The sequence below is a fragment of the Eretmochelys imbricata genome, chromosome 11 (assembly GCF_965152235.1).
Source record: "Eretmochelys imbricata isolate rEreImb1 chromosome 11, rEreImb1.hap1, whole genome shotgun sequence".
NCBI classification, from domain to species: domain Eukaryota; kingdom Metazoa; phylum Chordata; order Testudines; family Cheloniidae; genus Eretmochelys; species Eretmochelys imbricata.
The window spans coordinates 18,734,895-18,747,534 of NC_135582.1; the positions used below are offsets into that span (position 1 = coordinate 18,734,895).

The 12,640-nt window shown below is 44.1% G+C and overlaps 1 protein-coding gene across 2 annotated transcripts in view; it reads right to left on the bottom strand.

Moving 5' to 3' along the window:
• Positions 1–12,640, bottom strand: part of ZRANB3 (zinc finger RANBP2-type containing 3) — a 128,781-nt gene that overhangs the window by 98,598 nt on the left and 17,543 nt on the right. The window lies entirely within an intron of this gene.

Sequence of the window (12,640 nt, forward strand, 5' to 3'; positions counted from 1 at the left end):
CATATGACACCTTAATAATAACGATATCCAAGAACGCAAATCCAAGCTATGAGTCACTCAGTTTCATATCCTGTTATAGGATCAGCCCACATGACCAAAAGTTTCAGGAAAGTAGGAAGAACAATATTAGAGGTCTTGGACACACATCTTCTTTAGTAATACAGTCCAACCATTTTGAGAACATTATGGTCAATGATAAATAACTTCAGTGTCTTTTAAGAAAAAAAGGAAGATTTTTTTATTATTATTTTTAAGGCTGTATCTGCTTTCATAGAGATTCAGTGACTAGTGCTGGAATCTCTGTGCACGTGTCTGAGAAGTTGGCTGTTATTCCAACAACAAGCATTAGAATCTCACTCCAACCTACTGCACATGCTGGTGTACCATTGTAATGGTAGGATAAGCAACGGCTCCATACACAGTGATGTCACTCAGGAATTCAGTTAATAAAAGAAGGCATGCAGAGTGATTTGGGGGACAACGGTGTTATTTTTGTTTAATGTGTTTACTTTAGAATAATAAAGCAAAGTCTGAAGTCCACCATTAAAATACAGACACCAAAAGTTAAAAAGGAAGATCTGCCTGATCAGGTAGCATGGCAAGTGTACACGTATGTGGGGAAAAGAGAGAGGTGCACAAGGACATTGAAGTCTCAAGTGCATACATAGGTACTATAACTAAGGTTAATCTCTCTCCTCACAAACTCATTTAAATGTTTCCTTCCCTTAAGGTTTCTCTAAGCTCCATCACTGTGCGTTTGAAACCCTGCTCTAAGTACATGCAACAATATAGTTTAAGGGGTCATGCTAAACCACATGACCAGCGCCCTTATTAGGCTATGAAACCAGATAATCCAGGATTATCTTGCAATACTAAAAAGGTTTCTTACAAACTTTAAGAATGTCATGCTTTCTTGCCAACTAGAGAGAGATTACTCTCCCAACACAGGCATCTGGTGTCCCTTTTCATAGTATCATTCTTAGATTCCAAGATACTAAGGTAGGAACCTTGTCTACTTTCATGCTCTGTATGATGCTCTAGCACATTACAAATGCTTAAATATTTCTAATTATATGGTTTCTTAGGAGAAGACAGACACCCTCTACAATAAGGGTGATCCAGTGAATGGCTTAACCTACAAAGGCCAAAAACAGGACTTTACACTGAGCATGGAATCATGAATTTTCCCCTACCCAAGTGGAAGAATGCCACACAATTTACAAAATATACCTTTCATCAATTTATCTCCAGAAGCAGACTGAAGACTTGTCTTCACTGCATTGTGAGCAGGAGCTATAACTCGAGTTTTTCCCCTAACCCAACTCTCATCCACACACAAAAATCTCTACCATGAGTTCAGTGGTGCTGAAAGCTCAAGCTAGCTGGCCTGCCAGGGGATATGGTTGAAGCTTGAAGACTGCTGATATAATGTAGTAGGGATGCAGTAACTCTCCATCTGCTAATCCAATCATTCTGTGCTGCTTGAGTGTCGTTTCAGAGCGTGGTTGCTGTCATACAAGCTAGGCTTGTTGAGTGGAGTAAGTCACGTGTACTAACGGTTGAAACACTAAGCAAAGTTGCACATTTTTGGCTGTGCTGGCCTGTGTATGGAGACTACATTTCAAAATAGAGATGGCCCACCTTTCCGCAGGCAGAGTACACCACACTATTTGTAAGTTTAGAGCTCTGGGAGTTCCCTTGAGAAGAAAGAACAGAAGAAATGGGAAGGCAGGAAGACATACAGAAAAAAGAGGAATGTTCACATTAAAATAGTAAAGCCCTAAAATAAGGTTTCATTTGCAGTGGAAATCAGAGTACCTAAATTTATTAAAATTAAGATGTCCATATTTTAGAATTACCCCTTACATGCTATAGTGATCCGGTAGATTAACAGTAAGAGGTCCTTCAGACATTTTAATCTGGCCCTTGAGCTCCTGCTGGGGAGCGGGGTCGGGGGCTTGCCCTGCTCCACGTGTGCCATGGCTGTGTGCGGCTCCCGGAAGCAGCAGCATGTTCCCCCTTCAGCTCCTACGCGTAGGGGCAGCCAGAAGGCTCCGCATGCTGCCCCCGCCCCAAGTGCTGCCCCTGCAGCTCCCAGTGGCCAGGAACTGCAGCCAATGGGAGCTACAGGGACGGCACCTGCGGACAGTGCAGCGCGGAGAACCACCTGGCCACGCTTCCGCACAGGAGCCGGAGCGGCAACATACCACTGCTTCCAGGAGCTGCTTGAGGGAAGTACCGCCCAGAGCCTGCACCCCTGACCCCCTCCCACGCCCCAACCCCCTTTCCTGATCCCCCTCCCACCCTCCAAACCTCTCAGTCCCAGCCTGGAGCACTCTCCTGTACTCCCAACCTCTCATCCCCAGCAATAGCCCTCACCCCCAACCCCAACCCGGAGCCCCCTCCTGCACCCTGAACGCCTCACTTCTGGCCCCACCCCAGAGCCCTTACCCCCCCCCCCCGCACTCCAACCCCCAATTTTGTGAGCATTCATGGCCCGCCATACAATTTCCATACCTAGATGTGGCCCTCGGGCCAAAAGTTTGCCCATCCCTGTCCTACAGCCTTATTGCATTATAATATGGCTCAGTGGGGAAAGAAATGAGAATTTCATGCTCATATTTTCTTTGTATATGTAACAGAGTAGTCTATCCCCTTTAGAAACAGTTGTAGTCCAGTGTTAGCCAGTCCTGTTGCAAGACTCTGAGCCTGTAAGACCAGGTATTTTGGGTGTTGAATTCCCTAGAAGGATCACGTGACCAAGCTGAAGCAAACCCTGATGGGAAATGGGGAGAGGGAAAGTCAGTTGACAGTCATGTGACAAGGCTATAGGATAAAAGGGGAGCATGTAGCTCAATCTGAAGAGCCAAGAAGATGGCAGCATGCCAGGATTTAGGCTGTTCCCTGTGAGGAGTGACCAGAGGTGAAAGCAAGCCAGTAGCCCCAGTACGGCATACTGGTAAGAGCCGGTGCACCGTAACGGGACCGGCTTTCCCAGATGGCAATTTAAAGCCCTGGGTTAGTGGTGGCGGGGCTGTGGCAGGGATTTAAAGGGCCCTGGAGCTCCAGCTGCCGCTACTGCCCCAGCCCTTTAAATACTCACTGGAGCCCTGCTACCGAAGCCCTAGGGTAGCAGCAGGAGGTTCCGGGGGGATTTAAAGGGCCTGGGCAGTAGCGGCTGCTGGAGCCCCAAGCCCTTTAAATCTCTGCCTGAGCCCTGCTGCCGCAGCCCTGGGGTAGAGGTGGCGGGGCTCTGGCGGGGATTTAAAGGGCCCTGGAGCTCCAGCTGCCACTACCACAGATGGAGCCCTGCGCCCTTTAAATCAAGATTTAAAGGGCCTGGGGATTTAAGGCCCTGCCTCTTCCGGTTAAGGCTGCACCTTTTCCGGTTGAGGCCACGTCCCCTGCTCAGGACTCCAGCGTATCGGTAAGTCCTCTAACTTACTTTCACCCCTGGGAGTGACCTGCACAAAACAGGAAGTGCTGGCAGGCTGTCCAGACATTGAATCCTGGAGAGAACTGGATTGGGCTTGGGATCAATCAAGCAGGTGGTAGGAACAGGGAAGGAATCTACAACCTAGCTCTGTGACCTCAGGGGCAGAAAAGGCCTGAGTATGAAAAGGCAAAGGGAATTATTTCTGAAGTCTTGCTAATCAGGGAAGCAACTGCTGGTACTCAAGGGGGCCAAACCAACTATTTATGTTAAAGAACTATTTATGTTAAAGAATGGCTTACTACAGCAGACACCAAAAAGGCAATGATATTTTGAAACTCCTGGGCATGTGTGTGAGTTAACTAGAGACCCAGTAGCCACATTGCCACACTGGACTGTACCTTACAACAGCATACATCAAATGTAGTCTCATAAATGTGAGCATTGTGAAAACAGATTGGGTGGCAAAGATGCCAGATACATAGGTATCTTAACATCTGCAGGTTAGTAGGTAGTTATAGGAATTTAACCTATTTACGGCACTCTGGCCTGTTAACGTTATGCCTCAAATGCACGAGTCTTTTCTTTTCTTTTTTCTTAAATAGAGCAGTTTCTGTTTTTGGCACCACACAATGTCTGTCCCTGCAGGTTTACAATCAAAATTAGATAATACAGTACAACCTGTATCTAGTTAACTGTACAATTTATCATATTATAAGCATACGAATAATTATATTGGTGTAGACTTGTGGTCCATCTAGCCCTATCTGACAGTGGCTAGATCCTGATGCAACAGGGGATACTGCGAGAATCCCCATAATATACAACTGCAGAGTAACACACTTATGAAGGAAGTTTCTTTCTAAACCTGGACAGTTAGCTTCTGTCCCCTTGATAAATGAATGTTTATAGCCTTTACCAAGTTTTAACCTAATGTAGCTATTTATACAGCCAAATTAAGCTTCTGATTAATTTTAGTACTTTATTTACTGAATTTTTTTTTAAAAAAAATCAAGAGCTTCATGTAACTTTGGGAGAACAGAAGCCCTACACTTGTATGTATTGTGACAAAGTTCCTGCTTTACCTTGGTGGGTCTTGCACTTATTGGCGGATTTGCTCGCCTTGGAGCTTCACGGCAGCCCTCAGCTTGGCCGTTTTTCTGAATTCACAGTCCAGGTTGACACGACTCTTGTGTCTGACCAAGAGTTGGGAGGATTTGGGGGGAACCCGGGCCCGCCCTCTACTTTGGGTTCCAGCCCAGGGCCCTGTGAAATGCAGCTGTCTAGAGTGCCTCCTGGAACAGCTGTGTGACAGCTACAATTCCCTGGGCTACTTCCCCATGGCCTCCTCCCAACACCTTCTTTATCCTCACCATAGGACCTTCCTCCTGGTGTCTGATAATGCTTGTACACCTCAGTCCTCCAACAGTCTGCGTTCAAACGCTCAGCTCCTAGTGCCTCTTGCTCCCAGCTCCTCACACGCACACCACAAACTGAAGTGACCTCCTTTTTAAAACCCAGGTGCCCTGATTAGCTTGCCTTAATTGATTCTAGCAGCTTCTTGATTGGCTGCAGGTGTTCTAATCAGCCTATCTTAATTGTCTCCAGAAGGTTCCTGATTGTTCTGGAACCTTCCCTGTTACCTTATCCAGGGAAAAGGGGCCATCTGGCCCCACCCTGTCACAGGATATTTCTGAAAGAAAAGCTGTTAAAGCAAAAGCACTTTAACAAGTTCTAGTAGTAAACTGATTTTTCACCAAGGTTATGAAAAAATAATGCAGTTTTCTTTAATAAACACAAGCCTTATGCAATCTGTTGGAAACATACTGTACAGAGGAAGCTCACATGTTGCCTTCACTCGTGTGGGTGTCCTGATATTCTTGGGATTCTCACCCACTCATGTGAGTCAGTTTTATATAACACTACAACATATAATTTGCCTCCTACTCACAAGTCAACACTTTAGTACTAATATCTTACCCATGATTATTTAAAGTATGTGAATTGAATATATTTTTATGTAGAAGTGTGCAAGCAGCCATTACATTTGTGTCAGTAATCACAGTATGCAGTCATAAAACTAAAACAAAGTGAGAGGACTTCTTTGCATAAATAACCTGGGCTACTCCACTAAAAATAGAGTCCCAAATGATTTAAATTAGGCATTGTTTACTCTTGATTTACATAGGTATTTTAAAAGTGAATTTAGCACACATCACATGTTCCAGATTGGCAGCATTGGAGACATGCCACATTCACAGAAGAGCTACAGCACAGACAGACAGTGGTTGTGCAATATCATACACTGACTCTCCAATGTTCCTCAACCTCAGTCTGGAGACACTGCCTCCACAGCCTCATGTGTTAGTTAGAATACGATCATCTAATATTCTAAAAGCCTAGTGTAGACAAGGCAGCGTATACTAACGTGCTAAACTGGTCAAATTGAAGCCTAGGCTTAGCATGTGACAAAGTCTACACTAGGCTTCAGAATGTTAGCTAACAACACATCTTTAAACCCTACTCAAGATTAAGCTTTAATAGCAAGAGTTAACAGTTCATTCTCTACACCCATTCAATCCGTGGTTTCTGAGACTATGTAGTTCACCAAGTGGGGTAATTTTTATGAAGTAGACTTGCATAAGAAGTGGACCAATATCCACTTATTTCACATACGTTATGACTGTTGGGTGACCTATCTTTTGATGTGGAAACTAGTGGATTCAGACCAGTGATCTAGAAACTAGAAATTTAGCAGTCATGATCATCATGTCTATGGAGTTCTTCATAAACATGTAGGAAGACTAAAAGAAAAGACAGTCCCTCCAGAAAGAAGAACTGATGATTGAGATAGCCAGGGATTGAAGCCTAAGGAAAAATAGGGATCATGTACAGGAAACTATGAGAGAGAACGCAAGACAGATTCATACCAACACCAGGAAGAGAGGTCTATGTGATCAGGGACTCCATATTCAGAAGAATTCACAGGCCTGACATCAAACCAGATCCAGAGAACAGAAAAGTGGGCTGTCTGCCAGGAACAAGGATATGAGATGTGAACATGAGGCTGAAGAGGAGTCTGATGGGAGGAGGGAAAAATACACTGATTGTGCTGCATGTTGGGATGAATGACAATGCTAGATTTCCTCTGGAACGGTCAAGAATGACTAAGCTCAGCAGGGAAAGATGCTTAAAAGAAGTGGAAGGTCGGGTGATTTTCAGGATACTTCCAGTCCCTACAGAAGGCAGATGCAGGTGTGACAAGATAACAAATATCAACAGACGGCTCAAGGATTGGTGCTATGAGGAAGGTTTCAAGATGACTGATCGTTGGGAGGCACTCTCAGGAAGAAGAATCTTCTTGACTTATGGACTCCACTTGAGGAACTGGGGTATTAACCTCCCAGGATCAAGTCTGGCACAATTCATAAAAAAAGACTTTAAAACTACGAGATGAGGGGAGAAGGTTGAAAGGGACTCATGAAATCTCCAAGCATGGCTTCAATACACAGAAACAAGTAAATCAGCTAAATGAAGAGACAGTAAGGGATAATGGAACACCACAAGCTAGAAAACTGGGTGAGATCTGAGGGAAACAACTGAAATGCTTGTACACAAACACAAGGAGTCTGGGTAACACAACGGAGAAACAAACTACGAGTGCAGGAGGTTAAACCTCATAGTATAGGGATTACAGAAACATGGTAGAATAGCATTCATGACTAGAAAAGGAGTCCTTGTGGCACCTTAGAGACTAACCAATTTATTTTGAGCATGAGCTTTCGTGAGCTACAGCTCACTTCATCAGATGCATACCGTGGAAACTGCAGCAGACTTTATATATACACAGAGAATATGAAACAATACCTCCTCCCACCCCACTGTCCTGCTGGTAATAGCTTATCTAAAGTGAGCATCAGGTTAGGCCATTTCCAGCACAAATCCAGGACAAATCCAGGTTTTCTCACCCTCCACCCCCCCACACAAATTCACTCTCCTGCTGGTGATAGCCCATCCAAAGTGACAACTCTTTACACAATGTGCATGATAATGAAGTTAGGCCATTTCCTGCACAAATCCAGGTTCTCTCACTCCCTCACCCCCCTCCAAAAACCCACCCCCATACACACACAGACTCACTCTCCTGCTGGTAATAGCTCATCCAAACTGACCACTCTCCAAGTTTAAAACCAAGTTAAACCAGAACATCTGGGGGGGGGGGGGTAGGAAAAAACAAGAGGAAATAGGCTACCTTGCATAATGACTTAGCCACTCCCAGTCTCTATTTAAGCCTAAATTAATAGTATCCAATTTGCAAATCAATTCCAATTCAGCAGTTTCTCGCTGGAGTCTGGATTTGAAGTTTCTTTGTTTTAAGATAGCGACCTTCATGTCTGTGATTGCGTGACCAGAGAGATTGAAGTGTTCTCCGACTGGTTTATGTATGTTATAATTCTTGACAGCTGATTTGTGTCCATTTATTCTTTTACGTAGAGACTGTCCAGTTTGACCAATGTACATGGCAGAGGGGCATTGCTGGCACATGATGGCATAAATCACATTGGTGGATGTGCAGGTGAACGAGCCTCTGATAGTGTGGCTGATGTTATTAGGCCCTGTGATGGTGTCCCCTGAATAGACATGTGGGCACAATTGGCAACGGGCTTTGTTGCAAGGATAAGTTCCTGGGTTAGTGGTTCTGTTGTGTGGTATGTGGTTGTTGGTGAGTATTTGCTTCAGGTTGCGGGGCTGTCTGTAGGCAAGGACTGGCCTGTCTCCCAAGATTTGTGAGAGTGTTGGGTCATCCTTTAGGATAGGTTGTAGATCCTTAATAATGCGTTGGAGGGGTTTTAGTTGGGGGCTGAAGGTGACGGCTAGTGGAGTTCTGTTATTTTCTTTGTTAGGCCTGTCCTGTAGTAGGTAACTTCTGGGAACTCTTCTGGCTCTATCAATCTGTTTCTTTACTTCCGCAGGTGGGTATTGTAGTTGTAAGAAAGCTTGCTCGTTCACCTGCACATCCACCAATGTGATTTATGCCATCATGTGCCAGCAATGCCCCTCTGCCATGTACATTGGTCAAACTGGACAGTCTCTACGTAAAAGAATAAATGGACACAAATCAGATGTCAAGAATTATAACATTCATAAACCAGTCGGAGAACACTTCAATCTCTCTGGTCACGCAATCACAGACATGAAGGTCGCTATCTTAAAACAAAGAAACTTCAAATCCAGACTCCAGCGAGAAACTGCTGAATTGGAATTCATTTGCAAATTGGATACTATTAATTTAGGCTTAAATAGAGACTGGGAGTGGCTAAGTCATTATGCAAGGTAGCCTATTTCCTCTTGTTTTTTCCTACCCCCCCCCCCCAGATGTTCTGGTTTAACTTGGTTTTAAACTTGGAGAGTGGTCAGTTTGGATGAGCTATTACCAGCAGGAGAGTGAGTCTGTGTGTGTATGGGGGTGGGTTTTTGGAGGGGGGTGAGGGAGTGAGAGAACCTGGATTTGTGCAGGAAATGGCTTAACTTCATTATCATGCACATTGTGTAAAGAGTTGTCACTTTGGATGGGCTATCACCAGCAGGAGAGTGAATTTGTGGGGGGGGGGGGGTGGAGGGTGAGAAAACCTGGATTTGTGCTGGAAATGGCCGAACCTGATGCTCACTTTAGATAAGCTATTACCAGCAGGACAGTGGGGTGGGAGGAGGTATTGTTTCATATTCTCTGTGTATATATAAAGTCTGCTGCAGTTTCCACGGTATGCATCTGATGAAGTGAGCTGTAGCTCACGAAAGCTCATGCTCAAATAAATTGGTTAGTCTCTAAGGTGCCACAAGGACTCCTTTTCTTTTTGCGAATACAGACTAACACGGCTGTTACTCTGAAACCATTCATGACTAGAATACAGATATTGAAGTGGATGTGCTGTTTAGGAGAGAGAGGAATAAAGGTGATGGCATAGCACATGACAAAACTATTGTTTGGGTCAAAATCACTTTGGGCAAGGATTGTAAAAAAGGTTGTGATGGTGTTAGGGGTCTGTTATAGATTCCCTAGGGTCAGACTCAGATACAGACAGTAATCTCTAATATTATTAGGAAGATAAGTACTTTGGGGAATTTGTGTCACAGTGGAAGACTAACTTCCCGCTATAGATTGAAGAATAAATGCTACTAAACACTAGTAGGGCCCAGTTATTCTTGGATGTGACAGATGACAGGTTTCTTCATCAAGTTGTCACTGAACCAACAAGAGCCGAGGCAGTCTTATACTTGGTTTTAGTAAGCAGGAGGACATCACAAAACAACTGGTCATAGGAAATAATCTTGGATCAAGTGACCATGATCTGATTCAGTTTAAATTAAATCGAAGGATAATCAAAACCAGGTAATCAACTACGATTTTTTACTTCAAAATGGCAGATTTTGGGAAATACAGGGAATTAATTAAAAAAAGTCACCTGGACTGAAGAGCTCAAGGACTTAAATATGGAGGAGGCTTCAAATTTCTTTGAATCAACTATACAAAAACTATCTGAAATTTACATCTCAAATAAGGGAAAGAAACATGTAGGGAAAGGCTCCAGACTTAGCAGGATGAATAATCATCTCAAAAAGATTACTGGGAGTAAGCACAGAGCCTATAGGAAAAGGAAAAAGGGGCTGATCATCAGAGTTCCCTCTAATTTTTTATGTCCATGTACAGAATGAATTTTGTTATGTGCACCAATATGGAGGTGATGTGTGGAAAGGGTGGGACCGAGGGGTTCAGAGTGTGGGAGGAGGCTCAGGGCTGGGGCAGAGGGTCGGGGGCCTCGCCGCAGCAGCTCGTGGCCAGGGGAGAGGCGCCTCTCCTGGGCCGTGGCAGTTCTGGCGGGGCTGGGCTGGGCCGGGGAGGAGCACTTCTCCCCAGCAGCTCCAGCAGGCCTGGGCTGGGCTGGCCAGGGGAAGGACTCCTCTCCCTGTCAGCTCTGAGGGGCTGTTCTGGGTGTCACATTTCAGGAAAGATGGACAAATTGGAGAAATTCCAGAGAAGAACAACAAAACTGATTAAAGGTCCAGAGAAAACATGACGTACGTGAGAAGATTGAAAAAAATGGGTTTGTTTAGTCTGGAAAAGAGAAGACTGAGAGGGGACATGATAGCAGTTTTCAAGTACATAAAAGGTTGTTACAAGGAGGAGGGAGAAAAATTGTTCGCCTTAACCTCTAAGGATAGGAGATGAAGCAACGGTCTTAAATTGCAACAAGGGCAGTTTAGGTCGTACATTAGGAAAATTTCCTGTCAGGGTGGCTAAGCACTGGAATAAATTGCCTAGGCAGGCTGTGGAATCTTCATTATCAGAGATTTTTAAGAGCAGTTTTTCAGAAATCATAGAATTATTGGAATATACCCGTAATACTTGAAATATATTAATAAAACCATTCCAGGTACAGATACAAGATTGTATTTGTAAGGAACGGTGGTATGCTTGGTGTAGGCTTACTAGTAAGTTTGATATTAGCTGTGCTTAAAGACCCAACGCTGGAAGTTGCTGAACACCATTAAAGCCATAGACATCACTAGACATTGAAGGTGCTCTGTATGATACAGGATCAGGCTCTGATATTTTTCTTATAAAACAACAGTAGGCTTAATCTCAAAATTTAAGAATGAAAGTCAAATGAGTCAGATGTCAAAAATACATACCCCAACATATCATCAAGAAGAAAAAATATGCCTGAAAGTTGCACAGAAACTCTTTTAAAACAGTTTTTATGAATATTTATACTTTTTGCCATATAGATTATACACTGAAAAATTATCAGATTGTTACAATTACACACAATATGTTTACTTGGAATGTCAAGTACTTCATGGTATAGCCACCTCCTACACTTCTGTTTTGTAAGTTAAACCACATACATTAAAGTCTAGCTAATATTAATTGCATATGTTTTTCTTAAATGAAAGTTTAATAATGTGGTTTAAAAACAAAGTGAATGCAATGGCAAAGAAAACTGTTCTAGTTTCCACAGTGACACCTGAGAAGCACTGAGTTAAATGATGTAGTTGGCACTAATAAAGAGGATTTCTTTTTGAAAGCCCAGACCAAGGCAGGTGGTATAATTTTCAGTCACAATATTGATTTCCAGCAACATACAATTCTTCAAATAAATGCCAGGAAACGACACAAAAAAGTAACACGTGCATTTGTGTTCCCTCTTAAGGTATGCACCACCGCACAAGAGGCCATCAAGGGCCACGCACCTGATTAGTGCAGGTGTGCACACAGCGGCATAGCCAGAGGTGCACCTGGAAGACGTGTAGGGTGAGGAGGGGAAACAGAGGGTGGGTGGGGGACGATGATGGGGGAGCTTGGGGCATTCAGGGCTGGGATGGGGCGAGAGGCCTCTTCCCCCCCCCCCACCCCACCCCCAGAGGGAAGAGAGGCCTCTCTCCCCCGCAGCCCCGTGGCCTACACCCCCCTACACCTACAGGACTCCTCCTTCTACAGAGGATAAAATTAAAACAAAATTGTTCTGCCAACCTGTCCATGGGGGAACAAAATAGTAGCATGTCTCTTATACATGCCAATAGGCAAAGCAATGTTAATTAATGATGTTGGTAAATCACAGATTAAAAGTAGCTATCATGAAAACTGTCAATCATGTAGTGAGGTGCTTTGTACATCTTATTAGATAGCACCTACCCACTGACGTTTTTAGATCACACAATACATTTGGATTTGCAATTTAATTTCAGACTGGAAAGGAGGGGAGGGAAGGGAGAAGAAAAGAGAAACCACTTTTTTTCAGAGGAAAGATATATAATAATTGTCTTAGGAGGAAGTTACACTTGAGTTTTCTCGTACCAATCCAGTCAGTGGCAATAACAAAACAGAACAGTAGACAGAAGAACCAAATACAATGCCCATCCTAAAATTAAGCCATTTGCTGCTTTTCCTTCCACCTAGAGTTGTTTTGGCCCCATAGGGTATTTGTACGCTGCACAGTAAACCCAGGCTCTGATTCATATTTGAGCCCAAGCCTAACACACAGGTCAGACTTGAATCAGCAAGCACTCAGGACCCAGGACACTGATGGTGGTGGTTGGATGGTGGTGGGGATGATGAGAGCCCATGTCCAAGCGTGACTTATGGCCAAGGCCTGTGACGCTGCAGCGAGAACAGAGCTCAAGCCGCAGACCTGAGTCAGGAGGTCA